The sequence below is a fragment of the Dama dama genome, unplaced genomic scaffold, assembly GCF_033118175.1.
Source record: "Dama dama isolate Ldn47 unplaced genomic scaffold, ASM3311817v1 ptg000096l, whole genome shotgun sequence".
NCBI lineage: Eukaryota > Metazoa > Chordata > Mammalia > Artiodactyla > Cervidae > Dama > Dama dama.
The window spans coordinates 1,019,987-1,027,169 of NW_026870910.1; positions in this window are offsets into that span (position 1 = coordinate 1,019,987).

Genomic DNA, 7,183 nt, shown 5'->3' on the forward strand with positions numbered 1-7,183 from the left:
ACGGTCTGAAGAATAGGAGGAGCATCAAACGGTGTTCAAAAACATGAAGAGCCTGAAAAGCTGTGAAAAATATGAAGGGCTTCAAAACGTGTCAAAAATATGAGGAGCATGAAGCGATCTGAAAAATAGGAGGAGCATGAAACGGTGTTGAAAACATGAAGAGCCTGTAAATGTGTGAAAAATATGAAGCGCTTCAGAAGGTGTGAAAAATATGAGGAGCATGAAACGGTCTGAAAAACAAGACGGGCAAGAAGCGGTGTTGAAAAACATGAAGAGACTGAAATGGTGTGAAAAATATGAAGAGCTTCAAAACGTGTCAAAAATAGGAGGAGCATGAAACGGTCTGAAAAATAGGAGAAGCATGAAACCGTGTTGAAAACATGAAGAGCCTGTAAAGGTGTGAAAAATATGAAGAGCTTTACAAGATGTGAAAAATAGGAGGAGCATGAAGTGGTTTTGAAAAAAATGAAGACCCTGTAAATGTGTGAAAAATATGAAAAGCTTCAAACGGTGTCAAAATTATGAGGACATGAAACAGTCTGAAAAATAGGAGGAGCATGAAGTGGTGTTCAAAAACATGAAGAGCCTGAAAAGGTGTGAAAAATATGAAGAGCCTCAAAAGGTGTGAAAAATATGAGGAGCATGAAACCCTCTGTAAAATTGGAGGAGCATGAAGCGGTTGTGAAAAACCTGAAGAGTTTGAAAAGGTGTGAAATATATGAAGAGCTTGAAAAGGTGTCAAACATATGAGGAGCATGAAAGAGTCTGAAAAATAGGAGGAGCATGAAACGGTGTTGAAAAACATGAAGAGCATGAAAAGGTGTGAAAAATACGACGAGCTTCAAAAAGTGTGAAAAATAAGAGGAGCATGAAACGGTCTGAAGAATAGGAGGAGCATGAAGCGGTGTTCAAAAACATGAGCATGAAAAGGTGTGAAAAATATGAAGAGCTTCAATACGTGTCAAAAATATGAGGAGCATGAAAGGGTCTGAAAAATAGGAATATGAAATGGTGTTGAAAACATGAAAAGCATGAAAAAGTGCGAAATATATGAAGAGATTCAAAAGGTGTCAAAAATATGAGGAGCATGAAACGGTCTGAAAAATAGGAGGAACATAAAGTCGTTCTGAAAAACATGAAGAGCCTGAAAAGGTGTGAACAATATGAAGAGCTTCAAACGGTGTGAAAAATATGAGGAGCATGAAACAGTCTGAAAAATAGGATGAGCATGAAGTGGTGTTCAAAAACATGAAGAGCCTGAAAAGATGTGAAAAATATGAACAGCTTCAAAAGCTGTGAAAAATACGAGGAGCATGAAACAGTTTGAAAAATAGAAGGAGCATGAAGCGGGGTTGAAAAACATGAAGAGCCTGAAAAGTTGTGTAATATATGAAGAGCTTCAAAAGAAGTGTAAAATATGAGGAGAATTATACGGGCTGAAAAGAAGGAGGAGCATGAAGCGGTGTTGAAAAACATGAATAGCCTGAAAAGGTGTGAAAAACATGAAGAGCTTCAAAAGGTGTCAAAAATATGAGGAGCATGAATCGGCCAGAAAAATAGGAGGAGCATGAAGCGGTGTTCAGAAATATGAAGCGCCTGAAAAGGTGGGAAAAATATGAGGAGCATGATACGGTCTGAAAAATAGGTGGAGCATGAAGCGGTGTTCACATGAAGAGCCTGAAAAGGTGTCAAAAATATGAAGAGCTTAAAAAAGTGTCAAAAATATGAGGAGCATGAAACGGTGTTGAAAAACATGAAGAGCCTGAAAAGAGTGAAATAAATGAAGAGCTTCAAAAGGTGTCAAAAATATGAGGAGCATGAAACGGTCTGAAAAATAGATGGAGCATGAAGGGTGATGAAAAACATGAAGAGCCTGAAAAAGTGTGAAATACATGAAGAGCTTCAAAGGTGTTAAAATTTGAGGAGCATGATACGGTCTGAAAAATAGGAGGAGCATGAAGCGGTGTTGAAAAACATGAAGAGTCTGAAAAGGTGTGAAAAATATGAAGAGCTTCAAAAACTGTCAAAAATATGAGGAGCATGAAACGGTCTGAAAAATAGGAGGAGCATGAAGAGGTCTTCAAAAACATGAAGAGCCTGAAAAGGTGTGAAACATATGAAGAGTTTCAAAATTTGTCAAAAATATGAGGAGCATGAAACGGTCTGAAAAATAGAGGAAACATGAAGCGGTGTTGAAATACTTGAAGAGCCTGAAAAGGTGTAAAAAATATGAAGAGCCTGAAAAGATTGAAATATATGAAGAGATTCAAAAGGTGTCAAAAATATGAGGAGCATGAAACGATCTGAAAAATAGGTGGGTCATGAAGCGGTGTTGAAAAACTTGAATAGCCTGAAAAGGTGTTAAAAATATTAGGAGCATGAAACGGTCTGAAAAATAGGAGGAGCATGAAGCGGTGTTCAGAAATATGAAGCGCCTGAAAAGGTGGGAAAAATATGAGGAGCATGATACGTTCTGAAAAATAGGTGGAGCATGAAGTGTTGTTCACATGAAGAGCCTGAAAACGTGTGAAAAATATGAAGAGCTTAAAAAAGTGTCAAAAATATCAGGAGCATGAAACAGTGTTGAAAAACATGAAGAGCCTGAAAAGAGTGAAATAAATGAAGAGCTTCAAAGGTGTTAAAATTTGAGGAGCATGATACGGTCGGAAAAATAGGAGGAGCATGAAGCGGTGATGAAAAACATGAAGAGCCTGAAAAAGTGTGAAATACATGAAGAGCTTCAAAGGTGTTAAAATTTGAGGAGCATGATACGGTCTGAAAAATAGGAGGAGCAAGAAGCGGTGTTGAAAAACATGAAGAGCCTGAAAAGGTGTGAAATATATGAAGAGCTTCAAAATGTATCAAAAATATGAGGAGCATGAAACGGTCTGAAAAATTGGAGGAGCATGAATCGGTCTTGAAAGACATGAAGACCCTGAAAAGGTGTGAAATATATGAAGAGCTTCAAAAGGTGTCAAAAAAGTTAGGAGTATAGAACGTTCTGAAAAATAGGAGGAGCATGAAGCGCTGTTGAAAAGCATGAAGAGCCTGAAAAGAGTGAAATATACGAAGAGCTTCAAAAGGTGTCAAAAATATGAGGAGCATGATACGATCTGAAAATTTGGAGGAGCATGAAGCGGTCTTGAAGTACATGAATACACTGACATGGTGTCAAAAATATGAAGAGCTTCAAAAGATGTCAAAAATATGAGGAGCATGAAACAGTCTGAAAAACTGAAGGACCATGAATTAGTCTTGAAAGACATTAATTCCCTGAAAAAGTGTGAAAAACATGAAGAGCTTCAAAAGGTGTCAAAAATATGAGGAGCCTGAAACGGTCTGAAAAATAGTAGGATGATGAAGCTGTGTTGAAAAATATGAAGAGCCTGAAAAGGTGTGAAAAATATGAAGAGCTTCAAAATGTGTCAAAATATGAGGAGCATGAAACGGTCTGATAAAAAGGAGGAGCATGAAACGGTGTGCAAAAACATGAAGAGCCTGAAAAGGTGTGAAAAATATGAAGAGCTTCAAAAAGTGTCAAAAATATGAGAAGCATGAAAAAGTCTGAAAAATAGGAGGAGCATGAAACGGTGTTGCAAAACATGAAGAGCCTGAAAACGTGTGAAAAATATGAAGAGCTTCAAAAGGTGTCAAAAAAATGAGGAGCATGACAGTCGGAAAAATAGGAGGAGCATGAAGCGATGTTGAAAATCATGAAAGGCCTGAAAAGGTGTGAAAATTATGAAGAGCTTCAAAAGGTGTCAAAAATTTGAAGAGAATGAAACAGTCTGATAAATAGGAGCAACATGAAGCAGTGTTGAAAAACATGAAGAGCCTGAAAAGGTGTTAAAAATATTAGGAGCATGAAACGGTCTTAAAAATAGGTGGAGCATGAAGCGGTTGTGAAAAACATGAAGAGCCTGAAAAGGTGTGAAATATATGAAGAGCTTAAAAAGGCGTGAAATATATAAGGAACCTGAAACGCTCTGAAAAACAGGAGGAGAATGAAGCGGTGTTGAAAAATATGAAGAGCCTGAAAAGTTGTGAAATATATGAAGAGCTTCAAAAGGTGTCAAAAATTTTAGGAGCATGAAACGTTCTGAAAAATTGGAGGAGCATGAAGCGGTGTTGAAAAATATGAAGAGCCTGAAAAGGTGTGAAATATATGAAGAGCTTAAAAGGCGTGAAATATATGAGGAACCTGAAACGCACTGAGAAACAGGAGGAGAATGAATCGGTGTTGAAAAATATGAAGAGCCTGAAAAGGTGTGAAATATATGACGAGCTTAAAAAGGCGTGAAATATATGAGGAACCTGAAACGCTCTGAGAAACAGAGGGGAATGAATCGGTGTTGAAGAATATGAAGAGCCTGAAAAGGTGTCAAAAATATGAGGAGCCTGAAACGGTCTGAAAAATAGGAGGCACATGAAGCGGTGTTGAAAAACATGAATAGCCTGAAAAGGTGTGAAAAATAAGAAGACCTTCAAATGGTGTCAAAAATATGAGGAGCATGAAACGGTGTTCAAAAACATTAAGAGCCTGAAAATGTGTGAAAAACATGAAGAGCTTCAAAAAGTGTCAAAAATATGAGGAGCATGAAACGGTCTGAAAAATAGGAGGAGCATCAAACGGTGTTGAAAAACATGAAGAGCCTGAAAAGAGTGAAATATATGAAGAGCTTCAAAAGGTGTCAAAAATATGAGGAACATGAAACGGTCTGAAAAATAGGAGGAGCATGAAGTGGGGATGAAAAACATGAAGAGCTTGAAAAGTTGTGTAATATATGAAGAGCTTCAAAAGATGTGAAAAATATGAGGAGAATGATACGGGCTGAAAAAAAGGAGGAGCATGAAGCGGTGTTGAAAAACATGAACAGCCTGAAAAGGTGTGAAAAACATGAAGAGCTTCAAAAGGTGTCAGAAATATGAGGAGCATGAAACGGCCTGAAAAATAGGAGGAGCATGAAGCGGTGTTCAAAAATATGAAGAGCCTGAAAAGGTGGGGAAAATATGAAAAGCTTCAAAAAGTGTCAAAAATATGAGGAGCATGAAACGGTCTGAAAAATAGGAGGAGCATGAAGCGGTGTTGAAAAAAATGAAGAGCCTGACACTTGTGAAAAATATGAAGAGCTTCAAAGAGTGTGAAAAATATGAGGAGCATGAAACGGTCTGAAAAAAAGGAGAAGCATGAAGCGGTGCTCAAAAACATGAAGAGCCCAAAAAGGTGTGAAAAACATAAAGAGCTTCAAAAGGTGTCAAAAATATGAGGAGCATGAAACGGTGTTAAAAATAGGAGGAGCAAGAAGCGGTGTTGAAAAACATGAAGAGTCTGAAAACGTGTGAAAAATATAAGGAGTTTCAAAATGTTTCAAAAATATGAGGAGCATGAAACAGTCTGAAAAATAGGAGGTGCATGAAGCGGTATTCAAAAACATGAAGAGCCTGAAAAGGTGTTAAATATATTAAGAGCTTCAAAATGTATCAAATATATGAGGAGCAGAAACGGTCTCAAAAATAGGAGGAGCATGAAGCGGTGTTGAAAAACATGAAGAGTCTGAAAAGGTGTGAAAAATATGAAAAGCTTCAAAAAGTGTCAAAAATATGAGGAGCATGAAACGGTCTGAAAAATAGGAGGAGCATGAATCGGTGTTGAAAAACATGAAGAGCCTGAAAAGGTGTGAAATATATGAAGAGCTTAAAAAGGCGTGAAATATATGAGGAACCTGAAACGCTCTGAAAAACAGGAGGAGAATGAAGCGGTGTTGAAAAATATGAAGAGACTGAAAAGTTGTGAATATATGAAGAGCTTCAAAAGGTGTCAAAAATTTTAGGAGCATGAAACGGTCTGAAAAATTGGAGGAGCATGAAGCGATGTTGAAAAATATGAAGAGCCTGAAAAGGTGTGAAATATATGAAGAGCTTAAAAAGGCGTGAAATATATGAGGAACCTGAAACGCTCTGAGAAACTGGAGGAGAATGAAGCGGTGTTGAAAAATATGAAGAGCCCGAAAAGGTGTGAAAAATATGAAGAGCTTCAAAAGGTGTCAAAAATATGAGGAGCATGAAGCGATCTGAAAAATAGGAGGAACATGAAACGGTGTTGAAAAACATGAAGAGCCTGAAAAGGTGTGAAAAATATGAAGAGCTTCAAAAAGTGTCAAAAATATGAGAAGCATGAAAAAGTCTGAAAAATAGGAGGAGCATGAAACGGTGTTGAAAAACATGAAGAGCCTGAAAAGGTGTGAAAAATAAGAAGAGCTTCAAAAGGTGTCAAAAAAATGAGGAGCATGCCAGTCTGAAAAATAAGAGGAGCATGAAGCGGTGTTGAAAAACATGAAGAGCCTGAAAAGGTGTGAAAATTATAAAGAGCTTCAAAAGGTGTCAAAAATTTGAAGAGAATGAAACAGTCTGATAAATAGGAGCAGCATGAAGCGGTGTTGAAAAACATGAAGAGCCTGAAAAGGTGTTAAAAATATTAGGAGCATGAAACGGTCTTAAAAATAGGTGGAGCATGAAGCGGTTGTGAAAAACATGAAGAGCCTGAAAAGGTGTGAAATATATGAAGAGCTTCAAAACGTGTAAAAAATATGAGGAGCATGAAACGGTATTCAAAAACATGAAGAGCCTGAAAAGATGTGAAAAATATGAAGAGCTACAAAAGGTCTCAAAAAGATGAGGACCAGGAAACGGTCAGAAAAATAGGAGGAGCATCAAATGTTGTTGAAGAACATGAAGATCCTGAAAAGTTGTGAAAAATATGAAAAGCGTCAAAAGGTGTCAAAATTATGAGGAGCATGAAACGGTCTGAAAAATAGGAGGGGCATCAAATGGTGTTGAAAAACATGAAGAGCCTGAAAAGTTGTGAAATATATGAAGAGCTTCAAAAGGTGTCAAAAATTTTAGGAGCATGAAACGGTCTGAAAAATTGGAGGAGCATGAAGCGGTGTTGAAAAATATGAAGAGCCTGAAAAGGTGTGAAATATATGACGAGCTTAAAAAGGCGGGAAATATATGAGGAACCTGAAACGCTCTGAGAAACAGGAGGAGAATGAAGCGGTGTTGAAAAATATGAAGAGCCTGAAAAGGTGTTAAAATATTAGGAGCCTGAAACAGTCTAAAAAATAGGAGGCGCATGAAGCGGTGTTGAAAAACTTGAAAAGCCTGAAAAGGTGTGAAAAACATG